We start from the raw sequence: 18,080 nt of genomic DNA, 5'->3' as shown, positions 1-18,080 counted from the left end.
GCTGAGGGAACGCCGTGCTGAAGACCGCCAGTGGTGGCGGTTTTCCGCTCTGCGTATTATGACTGTTGGCAGCTCTTCGTCCTTTTTCGGACGGAGAGCCGCCAACAGCCATACTGGCGGGTGGCGAGGAAGTAGAGGTTGCTCCACCGCCACGTCAACAGAACACCGCCCACAGAATCAGGTCCTGTGATTCGGTGTGGCAGTGTTCTGTTGACGGTGTGGTGTTTGCAGAGCAGCCCCCATGGATCCCGTCCCCTCCCGGAGGATCGACGGACCAGGTAAGTCAATCGTCCGTTAGGGGAGGGGTTGGGGGGTGTTGTGTGTGTCCATGGGAGTGTGCGTATGTGTATGTAGAGGGGGTGTGTGAGTGCGTGTATGCTTGTGGGGGTGTTGTATGTTTGGGAATGAGTGCGTGTATGTCTGTGGGTATGTCTGTATGGATGTGTGCATGTATGTTTGAATGTGGGTGTGCGTGTCTGACTGTGTGTGTGGATGTTGGCATGTATGTCGGTGTGTGTGCGTGTATGTGTGTTGATGGTGCCTGCATGCGTGTCGTGTGTGATTGAGTGATGTCTGATGTTGGGGTCGGGGTGGAGGGGGGGGTCCTGCCACCTTTGGGGGGTGGCAGGGGTGGTGGGGGGTGTAGGGGAGGGACTCGGGGTGGGGGGTGGAGGAGACCCCTATCAGTGCCAGGGAAGGAATTCCCTGGGACTGATAGTGCTTACCGCCATGGATTACATGGCGGTTTGAAACCGCATGAAATCCATGGCGGTTAGCCTGGTCCAAATCCCGCCGGTGGTATAGTGACAACCGCCGGGCTGGAGACCCAGGTCTCCAGCCCAGCGGGCGGAACGGAGAAGCGGCGGATGACCATGGCAGTAACCGCTATGGTCATAATTGCAAAAAAAAGACCACCAGCCTGTTGCCGGTCTTACCGCCGCTTCTCCGCCGTCTGCCAGGGTCGTAATGACCCCCATTGTGTCCTAAATATTGTTTATGGAAATATTAGCATATGGGAGTTAGTAATAGAAATTTTACAATCAATGGAGCAATATTTTTGTCAAGAATATTTCCACCATGATATTCATTCCAGGCCATATATGTTTTATTTATGATCTGACATACAACCCAATATTTGAATGTCACCAGCATAATGTTTTTAATTGATTCTGAGGTATAACAGTAGCTGGTGGAGATTCTGAGTGTGGATATTAAAGTGGGGTTGATACAGACATGATCCTGGAAGTACTAGCATGGAACCTTTACCGGTTTGATTGATTCCTGTCCTGCTCCAACGCTAACCTTCCTTTCAGGGAGGAAACACTTCAACTAATTTTGCAACACTACTACTGACACCCAACAACCCTCGCAGTCTATCTGACATCATGGGATTGACAAGCAAGTTCCAAATCTTCTGATAATTCCAGCAAAATCAAGAATGTGCTGTCTCAGAGTATTTAAAATAAAAGAGTGGACATAAATGAAGGCAGTCTTTATAAAATCTTTGGAACTTGAAACATGGTTAGCATTCCTGCCCATGCATGTTCGCATGTTGTCTGACCTATGGTGTCTGACCTGAAGTATGAGTTTCTTTCAATGTAAGATTGTAGGGTTGTCCAGTGGGTGCTGCAGTAATATACTGTAAAAGATATAGTTGAGAGGGCAGATCCTGGGAACTGACAGCACAGATTCATAGCCTTCAACTTACACAGCAGTTCTGACTGTTCGATCTCAATAAACAAGACCATCGGAAAGAGCATAGACCATGGGACACAGTCAAAACCACCTCACCCAGTGTCATTTGAGTACAATAGTGCTAGAAATCCAGCCTAATGCACATACATGCGATCAGCAATGCAGTCTTATTGTAGAATCCAATTCTACTGGTGAGTTCATGAACAATGTGAAGCAAAGCTTTGCACCTGAAGAGCTGCCCACACATGGAACAAGAAACAACAAACCATGCCCCTGGAAAACAAAAATAAAATCCTCTGGCATGGAACTCACAAAAAAGGTTTGCAGTACATTGACATTCTGTCAATTGAGGTCTGGAAGGTTTAGCAAAACTTTGGCCCTCATTTTGAGTTTAGCGGACGGGAAAGCCCGTCCGGCAACTTCTGACAGGGTGGGCACCGCCGTAGTGACGACCATCCGGCCAGGCCTATTAGGTGTTTCCCTCTAGGCTGACGGGTGAAAACCTTGGTTTCCACCCATCAGCCTAGTGGGAAACAGGTGGCAGCATTATCTCTGGCTTGTAATTGAGCCGGCAGCCATGCTGTTGCCTGGAGGGTGCACCAGCACCCTTGCAATGTTCACTGTCTGCACAGCAGATAGTGAACATTGCGAGGGTGCTGGGTAGGGAGACCCCTGCACTGCCCATGCCAAGTGCATGGGCAGTGCTCAGGCCCCCCTGTGGCCCCCCCTGCACCTGTTCTCTGCCAGCCTTTTCATGGCGGTAAAAGCACCATGAAAAGGCTGGTGGAGAACAAGGTCGTAAACAGCAGGGCAGTGGTGCATAAAGCGCCGCCCTGGCTGATTGCGATCTCTGCCACCGCCAGCCCATCGGGATCATGGATCCTAGCAGTGCTGGCAGTACCCTGGCGGTTTAACTGCCAGGTTCTTAATGTGGCAATCGGACCACCACAGCAGCAGTGGTCCTGACTGCCACCGCGAAGCTGGTGGTCTCAAGACCGGTAGCCTCGTAATGAGGCCCTCTGTCTCAAGTCTCACAAGAGCTGATCCTCTTGTGAGACTTAGGCAGTCAACTTGGAAGCCAAGGTTCTTTTAGCCCGGCTGCCTGAGAATTTGCTTCCTAATAAGGAGTTTATGACAGGACGAGCTAAAGCTGCCGCACTTACCTCTCAACAAACTGGTTTCCAGTGGCTTAAGTAGCTTCCAGAGGACTCTTGCTGGCTGTAACACCGGGCAGCTGACAATTACGGCTGGATCTACAAGAAGGAAATCAATGTGGACAACTTAAAATTTTAAGAAAGTTATCTGAGTCAAATATGTTAAATCAACAATCCTACTGCAGAAGCCACCAGGTCCTGCTATCGGTTGTGGAATGTTCATGACGGAAACAGAAAAATATTTACTTCATTGAGAGTAGTGTAAATGGTCATAAATGCTCCTTCAGAAACATTAATTTGACCCTAATCTTTCAAAAAATGAGACACTGCAAATTTGTTTTGTTGTACAGAGAATGCTTATGTCCTATGTCAAGATCAGAAGCGAACGAAAAAGTGATGGTAGGATGTCTAAATTGATCTTAGCCACTTGCAACTATTCTGGCCACATCTCATTCCATCCTACTTTTTGCACATTATACTACCTCAATTTAGACCAACCCAGATGCAAAGCAGCCTTTATCCTGCTCTAATAGTAACAGTTCAACCTGAACTGCCAACCCAGGTCCTCTCAGAACCAAAATACAAACAACCCAAGAATGGTTTCATCATAGTTGATGCCTCTTCATTTAGTTGCAGCTTGTTTCTAGGGGCATAGTGAGTTCAGAACACACATCTGGGCATACCTGTCGCACTTAGTGCATTGCACTGAAGAAAATAAAATGGTCATAGGTCGGATGCTTTAACTAGTCTCAGTCATTGGTAATTACTCAAATCAGAGCCCGCCTTTATGTACTGTTCACGCACTGTATCCAAGGATGGCTGCAAATGCCAATAAGGGGTAGAGCACACTTGAGCACCTGTTCAAAGGCAGTAACCAAGTGAGTAATTCAGATCCAGCTGGTGCACTGCAATGAATACCAAGAACTGGTCTGATGTTTTCAGGTGCTGGGTACAGTCACACAAAGAACCACGAAGAAGAGAGATAAGCACAGTTTCACAGGAGAAGGTAGCAAACAGGAAACTCAGACCATGGATTGACATAAAGATGGCAAGACTCACTCGGTGCACAATAAATGAACTAGCCCTTCTCACCACCACTGTCTCCTGCAGGGAGGTGTTACTGATTATCTAAAAGCCATCATAGAAACAGGTGGAGCAGTGAAGAGGTCTCTACTGCTTCATTAGACCAGAAAAGAAATGAAAAAACAGGATCACTGACACAATATTGTGGTAAACAATATATCTGACAAAAATATTGTGTCAGAAATATCATTTACTACAATATCATGTTCTTCTATATGGTAACATGACCATGTTTCTTACAAATGGTATTGTTATAGTGGTGCCCCCTGGGGGATGTTCCAAGCATTATAGTCAATATAATGCAATATTCGCTGCACTCGGAAACTCACCCCATAATGCTATACAGAGCATTTCTTTTTCAAAACATTTCTGGCCATAACTCAGCCTGTGGAGGTCCTACGACAATGGGACAACCACCGAACCATTCAGCACAGTGCGTTTTTCTGTCTAGGTCATCTATGGGTCCCCACACTAGGTTGGGGGGGGGCCAAATTAGTAACCTCATCCACCATTCAATGTAGTTTTAAGCAAGCTAGCTGGCAATAGTTGGTGTTTTAAGAGCCTTGTTTGTAATAGTATTGCAGTAGGCTTGCTAGGTCTGAAATGTGTAAAGCACTATGTTTTCTAGAGGCTACATATATGGTTACACTGCATTACTTTATGTTATTTTGTTTTCATGTTGTTGTGCTCTATAGGACTGACTATATGGTTACATGACCATGTTTCTTGCAAATGCCATTTTTATGATGATGTTCTCCAGGGTCTGTTCTGAGCATTGCAATTAAATACTACATTATTCGCTGCACTCAGAAACTTGCCCCATAATGCTTTGCGGGGCATTCCTTTTCTAAAACACTTTTGCCCATAACCCACCATGTGGTTGTCCAAGGACAGTCGGACCACCATCAAAATGTTCAGCACAACACACTCCTTCTGCTAGAGCATCTCTGGTCCCCACATTAGGTTGGGGTGGACCGCAAAATATTAACACCTACCACCATTCACTGTCTTTTTAAGTTCTCTCATGGCTGGAACTTTTGTTTTACAGCGGGGAGTAATTTGTGTTTTAAGGGCCTGGTTTGTAATATTATGTTAGTAGGGCTGCAAATAGGCCTTCTAAGCATTACGTCCTCTAGAGGCTAAATGTATGGTTACAATTCATTATGTTCTGCCATTCGGTTTTCATGTGGTTATGCTCTCTAGGGGTGATTATATGTTTACATGACCATGTTTCTTACAAATGTTATTTTTATAGTGGTGCCCTCTAGTGGCTGTTCTGAGCATTACAGTCAATATACTACAATATTTGCTGCACTCAGAAACTCACCCCATAATGCTTTGCAGGGCATTCCTTTTACAAAACATTTTTACCCATAACTCTCCAGGGACCCCAAAATAATAATATAAAAAATATCATAAATAATAGCAATATTTTCATTTTTTGCTGCAGATAGAGGAAGAAAGTAAATGGAAGTGCTTTAGCTATATGCACTGCAATTATGTGGCAGAGAGGACCAAATTATGCAGCAGGGTTGGCCAAGTTATGTGTCAAGAAAAGTTCAGTTATGCATTTACAACGGCAATAGCTTTAACTCAAGCAAATGCAAGACCTATTGTATTGCAAATGCCTGTTTAAATATATGCTTTCAACTGAATGGCCTCTAGTAGCTAATTTTACAAATTTCTACTGTTGGTATATTTTTATTTTGTCTGCTTTTGACCTATAGATTTTTCCTATGGGCAAGTCATCCTACATACACTACAATGTCATAGCTGTTCAGGTCTAAAAGCTACTGAGGAAAAAGTGCTTCATAAGAGATTTTGACCAGTATTTGTGTTAGCATTTCTTCCTAAAGTGGTATTTTATGTCATCAAGGAAGGGGGGTGTGTGATGTAGTAAGAAAAATGCCCCTTCTTTCTGGTACAAATCTACGACATTTCTTTCTATTGGGAGTTAGTACTAATGAAGGTGTATTTACAATCTTATCAAGTAAATTGTATGGCCCAATTACTGTTAAATTCTACCAGCCATGCTGAGTGCCATTTTGTACTGCTGGGAACTCCCACTACTTACTGGTCTGTCAGTCAGTGTGTGTTTATAGCATTTTGGATCATTTAATTACATTAAGTATGTAAGTTAAACATCTATGAGTTACAGTGATTGCAAGTTGTAAGCGAGTGAGAAAATATGAATGAGTTAGAGTAAATGGGACTTAAAATGAGTAGTGTAAAAGAATGAGATTCATTGAGTCAGAGTGAGTGAATATGTGGGTTTGAGAATCAATGAGTGCAAGTAATTGTGAGTGAGAAAGTATGATTACATCAGAATGGGAATGAGTGAGAGTGAATGAGTGCACATGAGTGAGCATTAGTGAAAGTAAGAGTGAGAGCAAGAGTGACTTTGAAATAAGTGAGTGGAAACTAATGAGTGAGACTGAGTATGTGTCCGTCAATGTAAGTGATAGTGAGTGAGCATGTTGTTTTTTGCTGGCGAGTCCTCCATTTGCCCTACCATACAGAAGGTAATTCTTGGCTTATAGAGGCGTCCATGGTAAAATATTAGCACTGGCATACTGGAGGCACCTCTGACAAGATACTGGCACTGGCGTTGTGGAGGTAATTCTTGGCATAATGGGCACCAATTGTGAAATACTGGCTCTTGTATACCGGATTCAATTTTTTGCATATGGGCACCCTTAGAAAATGCTGGCAGCAGCACTTGGAGATAATTCTTGACAGAAGGGAGGACAACCAAGGTGGGTGGGGGCAACAATGAAAAAATGCTTGCCCTGACATACTAGAGGTATTTGTTTTTTTTACTAATTGGTTACCCATGATATATGGATAGCCATAATGGTGGAATTCTAGCACTGACATACTTATTTATGTAATAATATTTGACATGGGCCACCCATGACAAAATGCTAGACCTGGCATATTGGAGTCAATTTTTGACAATTTTTGACATATGGGGGCACCCAAAACACATTTTGAAAAAACAGGGGTCAACTAATGAGGAGCACCAGGTTTCATTGACACACACAATAAAGAACTTGAATATTTAATAAGTGCCAATGCATTTTAGTAATTTTATGTGAAATTTGAGCTTTAAATTGCATTATCTTTTTCAAAGTTTTCTCATGGGAAGGACCCCAAACCTTCCATAGAAAAGGCCTGGCTCACTCGCTCATTAGAGTTCAGGGCAAGGATTTCCCTCCACAGCTTTCAAAGAACATGTCAGCACCCTAATATTGGTGGTATTGAAAAGAGACATCTGCTTCCTAATAAGAAACCTTTGATGGAAAGCTTTCACACTTACCTCTTTGCAAAAGTGACTTGTGAAGGACTGCTTCTTGCCTTTGGCAACTCTCGCAGCAGACAGCTAACAATTATCGCTGGATCTACAAGGAGAAGAAAAACATGGCATGACTGAATAAATGTATAAATGGTAGACAACATAATATAGTTTATTTCAGTGGAATGATCGAAATCCACAGCATCTCTGTAGTGGGCAGGACCGGCTTTGGGGAAATGTGACTGGTGCAGTTGCACTGGGTGCTGACCTGGAATGGGGGGGCATTGACCTCAGGAGGGACGCCTTGTTTAGCAATAACTTACTATTTCAAAAGACCTGCTGCAGAGTATCTCGTGTGTTCGGGTTTCAGGCAGCAAGAAACATGTCAAGATAACTCTTGTGATTAATGTTCCTTCCAGACAGAGAGAGAGATGTGAGTTTTGTCTAGTGGTAGTTTCGACTCACCATTAAGTAGCTCAGAGGGTTAGTATCCCTGCTGCAAAGAACAGATCTGTATTTTATGTGGATAGCTGAGTGGATTAGTAAAACCATCCTTTACCAGTGCTTTAAAACACATGAAATGTATGTGAGAGAGTTCCTGTGGCAAGATGAGGGGTAGTTTTGCTGGGTTGTAATGAGGGAATCCGAGGAGGAGGTCATGGTGGGGGCACCAAAAAAGACTGTCACACTGTGCACCACCAGCGCTAAAGCCAGCTCTGGCAGTAGGCACCTGAACTTGCTGCTAGTTATAGAGTGTTTAAGATGGGATAAGTCTGTCACCTCTTGGCAATATGGCTTGGAGTGCTCAGTCACTGGGTGCAATCAACCAAAAAAATGAAGCTGATGAATCCCACAAGAGAAGCAAACACACAAGAGCCTCACTAATATCTAAAGATGGGGTGTAATGAGACCATGATATAGATGGGGAGAGTCACGCTGCACGCCACCCATGTCCTCTACCCCCACTCAGTGCACTAGCCTCACTTGCCAATGCTGCATCCTGCAGGAAGGAGTGAGTAATTACCTCAAAGCAACTTATGGAACAAATAGAGCAGTAAAGAGGTCCCTGCTGCTGCACTACACCAGGGAGGACGTTTACAAACTTAATCAAAACTTATCTGAAGCAGGAAAAAGCACACAAGACACCCTCTCTAACTTCACACTCCCCATGACACAGATTAGAGATAGAGGAATGCGGGGTATTCGTACCAATGCTCCATGCCAGTGGTTAATTTGAGCAGGTTTTGGCCAGAGCCCAGGCCTGGCACCCACTTAAGAGTTCTAGGGTCCATTCTGAATGGTTCCATACATGGTTGCACTGATTGTGCAGTGACCAGCTTGTTCTACACTTTGAATAGAAGAATGACTTCCCTTACCAATTGCAGAAGATGCGCGCACAGTGTTATTTCAAGAATGGCACTGATGCCACGGCAACGCAATTCTTTGATGTGGGACCTTCCATATCCCTGGATTGCTTCTAACTTGGTAATTAGAGGCATGGTGAGCCCCCAAGGATCCTCACTGAGTCCCACACTGTTCAACGCATATATGGCCCCTCTTGCTGCCATCTTCGGAAGCCACGGTATGAACATCGTGTCATATGCTGATGACACACAACTCATCAGTTCCCTCACCGAAGACCCGGACACAGCCAAAAAGAATTTTCACACAGGAATGGAAGCCTTTGCCACCTGGATGAGAGAAAGCTGCCTCAAGCTCAATTCCGACAAGACGGAGCTCATCATCTTCGGAAACGCCACCTCAGCTTGGGATGACTCCTGGTGGCCCACATCCCTCATCGACCCCCCCAGCACCGACCTGCCAGGTAAACTCTGTTGCCTCCTCCTGCTGGCACACACTCCGCAAACTTCTGAAGATCTTCAGATGGATCCCAGCAGACTGTCACAGGACTGTCAGCTACGCTTTAGTCACAAGCAAGCTCGACTAAGGCAACGCCCTCTATGCCGGCACCTCAACTAGGAACATCATAAAACTTCAACTCATCCAGAATGCCATCACCAGACTCATTCTGGACCTCCCTCGCCAAGAACACATCTCCCAGCACCTGAGGACCCTAGACTACCTACCGGTTGAGAAGCGAATCACCTTCAAGCTTCTCACCCACAGGTACAAGGCCATACACAACGAAGGAGCAGCCTACCTGAACCACCACGTCTCCTTTCACACCCCCGCCAGATCCCTCCGCTCCACCCATATGGCCCAGGCCACCATCCCTCGCATCTGCAAAGCCACCGCCGGAGGACGATCTTTCACCTACACTGCAGCAAACAGCTGGAACAACCTCCCCCTGCACCTCAGACAAAGCCCGTCCGCACCATCTTCAGGAAGAACCTCAAGACATGGCTCTCTGGATGAGGCCCCTCTCCTCCCCTCTCCTCCCCCCCAGCGCCTTGAGACCCTGGCGGGTGATTAGCCGTGCTTTTCAAAGATTGATTGATTGATTGAGGGTAGCTCGACATTTCCAGCCCACCTGACACTGCACCGTTCAGCCACGTGGGTCTTGCTGGCTGGCCTGCCACAGGGGAGGCCAGATTTAGATTTTTAACCCCAGCCAATACAAAGAGGCGACCCTTGACAGGCAAGTAACATACCCACAAGCTTGACTAGAAGATCCAACATGCAGAAGAAAGACAGTCCTGGACCAACTCCTTTCACCAGGCAAGAAGTTCTAACTATGTGCTGACTTTACTAGTTAAGATTCTGTACAGTGTTTCAATTTGGAGACGTTTGGTTGGATGGTGTTAAAGCTGCTATTTATTTGGTTTCTTGAAGGGACAGTCAGACCTGTCCTGCATCTCTGTATCACTCTCCCCTGCGTCGGTCTGACAGTTATGCCTAGAGGGTGGCTTCCCTACGTTTAACATGATGCAGGTAAATGCCAGTTTGTGGTTATTTCATCACATTTGTTGAAATATGTTTAGTACTAAAAATGTGGTTGGAGTACAATTGATGGGGAAACTCGCGTTGCAGAGCCATATTTTGAATGAGGCTGCCCTCTGGTGGTTATTCCTTTTGTGAGCTGCAATGAATCTCTTGAAACAAGGGCGAAGAAGTTTGTGACTGATGCAAACTCCTTTGCCTGTCGCTGGCTGTCACCTCTGATGCGGAGGCAGGCGGTTAGCATATTGTAAGTAAGCAACACAACCTCCTTCACACTGCCTCAGAAGCCAAACACTAAATGGTTGTTCTCTGGACTGAAACAAAATGCTGAGAATGGCTGACCCAGTCTCGATCTATCTTGTCAGCTGTCTTCTGGGCGGAACCAAAATTTAAACGAGACTCCAATTGACTAAAGGTATTTTTGTAGAATATCATGAATGAAATGTTAAGAACATAATAGGCTGTCAAGACAGCTATAAACCATACTTATGTTCAGAAACAGGTGGGGACCGATCCAAATACAAGGGCATATTTACCAAAGTTTTGCTTCGCTCCTGAGCCACGCAACGTGACTCAAGGGAACGCAAAGCCTAGATTAAATTTAATAAGACGCAAGGCCTCCTTCCGTGGCCTCACAGTGCTTGGTAAATCTGGGGTTATACAAGATAGTGCAAGTCACTCCCTTGCGTTACTCTGCGCCAGTAACGAGGAGCAATATCTTTATTCTTCCTAATTTTTCCTCTTTCTACGCGTGCTGCTTTCTGCTAGAGGCATAACAAAGGCCTCCACCAACCCCCTACGGTGCCAGGGAGGTGGCCCCCAGCTCAGCTCCTGGCCTGAGTGAGTCCAGGGGGGGCCCCCTCCATGCTCTTTGCAGGGGGCCCACCTCCAGTTTCGTTACACCAAAACACGAAAGTGACCCTTCCTGCACAAAACCAATCCTGCATGCAACACAGTCACCTTAGCACCAGGGTGCCAAGTGCCTTTTTCGGCACAGAGCAGACAACAGTGAGCCAGCCAAAGGGAAGTGCATGAACGTGCCATATCTCGATAGATATGGAGCATTCCTGCCCTCTCTCTTTCACGCTGAGCAGTGCAGCAAGGTGCCTTGCTGTGTTAAGTTGTGTGAAAAAAGAATAAATATGCCCCTTTATTCTCTGAAGCTGCCACAGCCCCACCATCAGTCCAAACTCCTCCACCACCCCAGCCTTACCAGTGATTACCTGACCCCAAATAGTAGAATCAAGTTTTCACAGAGCACACCATGCACTCAGTAATGGAAAGAGAGCAAGAAACCTGACACATTGTGGCAAGAGACTGTTGTAGGCTTCATATATCTAATTTTGGAATAGATACTGGTAAATTACATGAAAAAGGGGCTATGTTTAGCTCTTTCGAATTTTATTCTAGATACTTCTGGACGCTATTTACTGGCAACAGATGGTTTATTGGGTTTCCTATTACTTTCTATTTTGCTTCAGCTAGTCTCAGAGCAAAAGGAGCCAAATGTGGTTTACTGAGAAATGATCATTTATGAAAGTCTGTAAATGTCATCTAAATTAAACTTTTTCTCGAGCTATATATATAAAAAATTAAGTCATTGTCACTTTCCTTGTCACAGTACTTAAATGAGAACAAATGCCCCACAATACAAAGACCAGGGATCAAAAGTTAATTTTCTAGATTTTGTCTCACTAAGGCCCATATTTATACTTAATTTTACCGCCGGCTAACGCCATTCCTACGCGCCAGGTGGGTGCCTTATTTAAGGACTGACGTTAGGCGGAGGGGAAAATGGGGGTTGTGCTAAAAAAATGGTGCAAGTCAGGTTTGAGTCAAAAATCATGGCTCAAACTGGACTTGCGTTATTTTTTGACGCACATCCCCCATTGAAATTACTCCTGTCTTTGCAAAGACAGGAGTCATGCCCCCTTGCCCAATGGCCATGCCCAGGGGACCTATGTCCCCTGGGCATGGCCATTGGGCACAGTGGCATGTAGGGGGTCCCAAATTAGGCACCCCATGCCACTTTAAAAAAAAAAAAAATAATACTTACCTCAACTTACCTGTACTTACCTGGGATGGGTCCCCCCATCCATGGGTGTCCTCCTGGGGGGGGGCGAGTGTGGCAGGGGGTGTCCCTGGGGGCAGGGAAGGGCACCTCTGGACTGCTTCCATGGTCTGAGACCATGGAAGTGAGCTCACAGGTCCCTAACGCCTGCCCTCACCCAGGCGTTAAGAAACGGTGCACATCAGGCTGTGAGCCGTTTTTTAAGGCCCGCCCCCTCCTGTGCATCAAAATGACGCAGGAGTATAAATTAGGCGCACAGGCCTTAAAGTCATTTTTTGGACGGGAACGCCTACCTTGCATGTCATTAATGCAAGGTGGTTTCTCGCATCTAAAAAATGATGCACACTGAGGTTTTTTGATGTCCGTGGGGTCAGGCATGAGAGTTTAAATATGGGGCAAGGTTTGTGCCAAATGTGCGTCAAAATTTTTTACGCACATTCCGTGCAAACAGAGTATAAGTATGCCCCTAAACCTCTTCATCAATGCTTACATCATCTCAGGACCTCTTTTATGTTCATATGAAATAATTAATCAACTCCCAACAAAAGATGCTTTTCATTGATGGTCATAAGACTAGCCCTGCACTGTTACCTTCATTTAGATGCCAGTAGTAAGTAGTCAAAATCGCAGAAAGGTATTTACCACTAAAATTTCCCACCCAAGGCCATTTACAACACTGAAGATATAATGTCATACTGTAGATATGCGTAATGCTGTCACTCATAGTTCAAGTTAGCTATGGGTGGATGGGAGGGGCACACTGGGGCATATTTACAAGCCCCTAGCACCTCCTTATGCCACATTAGCATAATTTTTGTACGCTAATGTGGCGTTAAGGAGGTATTTTCACAGCGCCATATTTACATAGTGGCTCAATGCATGCATTTCGCCACTTTGTAACCCCTTGCACCACTTTATGCCTGTACCGGGCATAATGTATGCAAGGGGTTGTCCCAGCGGTAGGAGGCCCGCAAAAATGGTGCAGTGAAATTTACAAGATTTCACTTGCCATTTTTGGCATCATTTTTAATGCCTGCTCAAAGCACTAGATGCACTAGCATCAAAAATGTTAAGCTAGTGCAGCAAACACCCACAATAGCATCAAAAATTCTGATGCTGTTGGCCTAACGACCGCTGTGGTGCATCATATCATGAATACCATGGTGTCGTTAGGTGCCGGTGGGGCGCAAGAAAAGTTGCGCATCATTTATGATGCGCCACTTTCTTGTAAATTTGCCCCAGCGTATCTTGCTGTGTGCTGCAGTGGGTGTAGGCAAAATGTGGACAGCACTTAAGAGATGTATGTAAGAGTGACTGCCAGCCACCATATGATGTATGTATGTGGATACTTTTATTAGTATTATTTGTTTTAATTTTAAGCATGAGGCTGGGGATAAAGTTAAAACTGTCCCTAGGCCAGACCTAAAACGCCTCCGAAAAGCAGGTAGTAAATCATTATGGATAACTAGTAAAGAAATGACAATGGCCTTGGACACCCAAACCAGCCTGAGCCCCCTCAATAGAATAAATCCGGCTGAGCTGCATGGTCCTTATGTGAAACTGTAAGAAATGGAGGAAGGACAGCTGCACTCTCCAAAGCCTGAGAAGGGACACCACGCAAATGAGAATCCACTGAACATGAGGGCACTCAAAGGTATTGATATGCGTTATCATTGAAAATATTGCCAGTCACAGGGAACTTGACACCGGATGCAAGGTGGCTTCAATGCAACCGGTGTTAATTCTGCTTCCCGTCTTACACTGCTCTGTCGCGTGCTCTCACCTGCACAGTGAGACATTCAGAGCAGGAACAGTATTTCACAAATCCTCATCGCGGCGATGAATGGGATGTTGATACACGCGGGTCACATGACCTTTGTGTGTTTCCTGAAATGCTTCCTCAAAGCAATTCCAGTATTATGTGTTGCCATTGGCGCTCTAGCATGTGCACACATTCGGCACACTCCGCCTCTATTCTGCATGAGGAGTAAGATACACTTTTAAATATGCAGAAGACCGGTGATGCTAATTAGCCATTTAACCACGCCCCTCAGTACTGCCCTAGACCCACCCACGGCTGCCAGATCCTCTGAAACAGCCTCTGTCCCAGCATCGCGAGGCACCGCCTCCACCGAGGATGTGTGGCACGAGGAGTGCTGACGCTCATCACACATCACACTCGCAAAACTGTAGGGTTGGGCAGAAACTTAAGATGTATTGAAAACATGACACTAAACACCAGCCGGGTGACATGGAATATATGTTAAAGAAAGCTCGGTGGCGTCATAGGTGGTAAAGCACATGCACTCATACACAGACTACACAAGACGTGTGTTACCAGTTCAGGTAGGCATTCAATAACAGAGGCTGATGAGTATGGGTGAATGCTTGAGTGTAGCTGCAAGGTCATCTAGGGCCTTTACTATCACCCTGTCACCAGTGACTTGGGAAGCCCACATCTCTACTCGACTACCGTTGAGCAGGCCCTGGCTCTACTAAAGGCTTCATTGTCTTGTCTTGAAGACGAGCATAAGCCACTGCAAGATATTTTCCAAAAATCCCTTGTATTCATTTGCATCATATCCAGGCACTAGATGTACATTTAGTCGACCAAGCCCAACCCAGACCTGAGATGGTGATGTATGTTTGGTAGTTCTGCGAGCCTAGAAGGCTAGCTAAGGAGCGCTCGCCAAGGAGCAAACCCTGGTGAGGGTGCAATGGGTGGAACTGTAGAGAGGGAGTGCGTAGAGCTAGTGGAAGGGGTGGGAGGTCAGCCTAACTGAGCTAGTATTTAGTGTAGCGTTCAGTTTTCAGTTTCTTCGTGATTTGTAGGAGAGTTGGTATGGATGGGGATATCCCTGGGGCAAGGGTACTTAGAGTGGCAATCTTGTAGGCTGTCTGGGCTAAGTCTGGCTTTTAAACGAGATTGATGGCTAAGGATCCTCTTATATGGCTGTGACTGTCCCCTACAGACGCACCATCAGAATCAATATCTTTATCTTCCTGTTGAGCAGTAACTCATTGGATATCCAATGTAATGTGTCTAGAAACACATGTGGGTGTTACTGTGCAACAGGTAGCAGTATTGTGCATCAATCACCTGTGTCACCCACATTTTGTCGTGTCTATTTCTAGGTCTTGCTGACAAAGGTCAACATGATATGGTGGAGTGGACAGATCTCACCCAGGGTCCCAGTCCTTGTTATGGAGCAGAGCTTTCACTGTGGCAAGGCTGTGGGGGCTGGTGTTACCCGGTTAGATTCCTAGCCTGTCTCTTGAGGTTCTTTCACCCCTATGGCACTCTTTGATGCTGGTTTCCTTAGGCTCCCCTGCATTAGATTGCTAACGGATAGCTGCTACGCCCAGGCTCTTGTTTTCTGGAGGTGTACTGCAACCAGTGATCCACAAAACAAGTCGTATCTCACATCCCTCCCAGCTCCAAATATTTCATGTTCTTTATACTTCCAACTTTCCTGCCTCGCACGGATTTCCCCTGGTTCCGACTGACTTGTGCTATGACTGCCCACCTGAAGTTATTCCAGGGCCTCTGCTTGCAGGTGCAGGGAGTGTGTATATATGTGTGTGTTCGGGTATTTATATATACATGTAGTTTGATGTGTGTGTTGTCTGTCTTTGTGGGTCTGTTCATGTTTCTGCAGGTGTGTGAGTCCGTGTGTAAGGTGTGAATGTGAGCATATCGGGGCCTGGGTGTTTATCTGTTTATGGTGTATGTGCGTGATGTGTCCGGATGTGATGTTCGTGTGCGTGTTTGAGTAAGAGTGCCAGCGCGTGCACACATCCTGGGCGCCTCCACATCATCTATTTACCCTCCAACTTCCCGTATAGAATTTCTCACTCTCGAAGATTTTCACAGACAGTAAACCAAAGTATAGTGGCCCATGCAGTGTACTCACCTGATGTCCCCTCGTCCTTCGCATCTCACAATCACCTATCAGGCACCCTGTTTATGTACCACCAGCTTCTGCCCTTCCCAGGCCCCCGGCAAGACTCCCCCTCTCATTCCACCAATTGAATGATTGACAGTTGTGTAGTAGATCTTGAAGAAAAAGTGCCTTGAATGCGAAAGATTTACAACGAAACCTTATCCGAATACACCCCGGGGCACAGGTGCAGACAAACCCCCTCTGTTCGGACGCGGGCGGCTAGAAGGTTGGTTTCTTCAGGCAGCTGTGGCTCAGCAGTAACTGCTGTTGGGTAATATCCCTCTCACCCACGCGCTCAAAGGCTGTTCCAAGTACAATGTGAAACCTGCTCACCTCGACCCAGGTCGGGATGCTACATCGGTTTGCCTTTGGACATTGGGCTAATACCTGTATGTATGCATGTATGCATGAATATATGTATGTGTGTATGTATGTATATATGGATGCATGTATATGTGTATGTATGTATTTATTGTTTGTATGTAGGTATGCACGTGTGTATGTATGTCTGTATGTATTCTTGTTTGTAGGCATGCATGTGTGCATGTATGTATGTATGTACTTATCTCTGTAAGGGTGCATGTTTTGTTATTTATTAGCAAGGATCTACCAACACAGCGGTGTACTGGGTGGACGCGCCAGTGGGGACACACGGGAGTTTGAAAACTATGATAGTTTGATGTTTAAGTTTTGGAAAACATGTGGGGAGGATTAAGAGTTTGGTAGATATGAGGCATCTGCCAACAGATGTCCCTTCCACCCTATTTCGAATTCCTAAAGAAGTATGCAATCTAAGCAGGGAGGCCACGGCATTCTCTGGTTTTAAGTGGAGCTATTAAATCCATAAAACTCTCAAAAATACATTTCAAAAAGAGTTTTAAGGGTATTTTGCACAAAATACCAGCCCAAATAGTCTATATGGATCTCTGTTAGAAGCAGATGAGGACAAACCTTTTTCTCTATTGTAGAAAGTTTTTTTATAAGTGGGTGGACCTCTGCTGCCTCTTATCAATTACCCCCCCACTTCCCACATCCCCAACATCCATCAGAGGTGACAGCTCTCTTATAATTATTGTTTCTATGAGTCAGAGACAGCAGAATTAGGGTCAGATTGCGAGCTTGGTGGAGGGGATTACTCCATCCCAAACGTGACGGATATCCCGCCCGCCGTATTACAAGTTCCAGGAGATGCTGTGGAACTTGTAAAACAGCGGACGGGATATCTGTCACTTTTGGGACGGAGCAATCCCCTCCACCAAAGTCGTAATCAGGCCCTCAGTGCATGAACTCAGAGCCTTCATTTACGAGGTCCTAGCCACACATTACGCCAGCGAAGCGTGTTTTTTTGTTTACGCTCGGGTCGCGCAGTGTGCCGGCCCATATATACAAGGCCACGAAAAGGCATTTGGCAACAATAAAAACGTCAAGATAACACTGGTGATCATTTTCCTGCTGGAGAGGGATCAAAGTTTTGTCTAACGGCAATTTTGACTCATCTAAAGTAGCGCAGAGGGTAAACATGCCTGCTGCAAAGAACGCGTACCATGCATCTCACACAATTGTATTTTAGGGGGATAGCTCAGTGGGTTACTGCTTTATCATAGAGACCATTTTGTTACTTGTAGTTCATAAGTTACAATTGTAAAATAGCACAGTGAGCTATGAGCTGCCATCAAATAGCTGCATTCAAGCTGCATAATGCAGGTTAGAAAGGTATGTTTTTCCCCAGTCTTTCATTGTCCTAATGTTGCTAAAAGGGGTGTGTTTGGTTATAAAATACATTATTATTAGTGAAGTCAACCTTAACCACTGTCTTACATTTTCAAACTATAGCTTGTGCTTGTCCATACCACGCAATCGTAAAAATGCCTACCAGTGTGGATGATATTTGAATTCTACACCTTATAGTCACCTTTTTCTTATTTAACATTTTCTAT

The 18,080-nt window shown here is 45.4% G+C and overlaps 1 protein-coding gene across 1 annotated transcript in view; it reads right to left on the bottom strand.

Moving 5' to 3' along the window:
* Nucleotides 1–16,260, bottom strand: part of LOC138303671 (epidermal differentiation-specific protein-like) — a 32,926-nt gene extending 16,666 nt beyond the window's left edge. The window contains exons 1-3 of the mRNA XM_069242982.1: nt 16,114–16,260; nt 7,252–7,333; nt 2,859–2,948 (exon numbers count right to left, since the gene is read on the bottom strand). The gene's annotated coding sequence lies outside the window, so the exon portion shown is untranslated. The remainder of the gene's footprint in view (nt 1–2,858; nt 2,949–7,251; nt 7,334–16,113) is intronic.
* Nucleotides 16,261–18,080: the final 1,820 nt, after the last annotated feature.

The sequence above is a fragment of the Pleurodeles waltl genome, chromosome 7 (genome assembly GCF_031143425.1).
Source record: "Pleurodeles waltl isolate 20211129_DDA chromosome 7, aPleWal1.hap1.20221129, whole genome shotgun sequence".
NCBI classification, from domain to species: domain Eukaryota; kingdom Metazoa; phylum Chordata; class Amphibia; order Caudata; family Salamandridae; genus Pleurodeles; species Pleurodeles waltl.
This window is presented reverse-complemented; position numbering and strand designations above follow the sequence as displayed.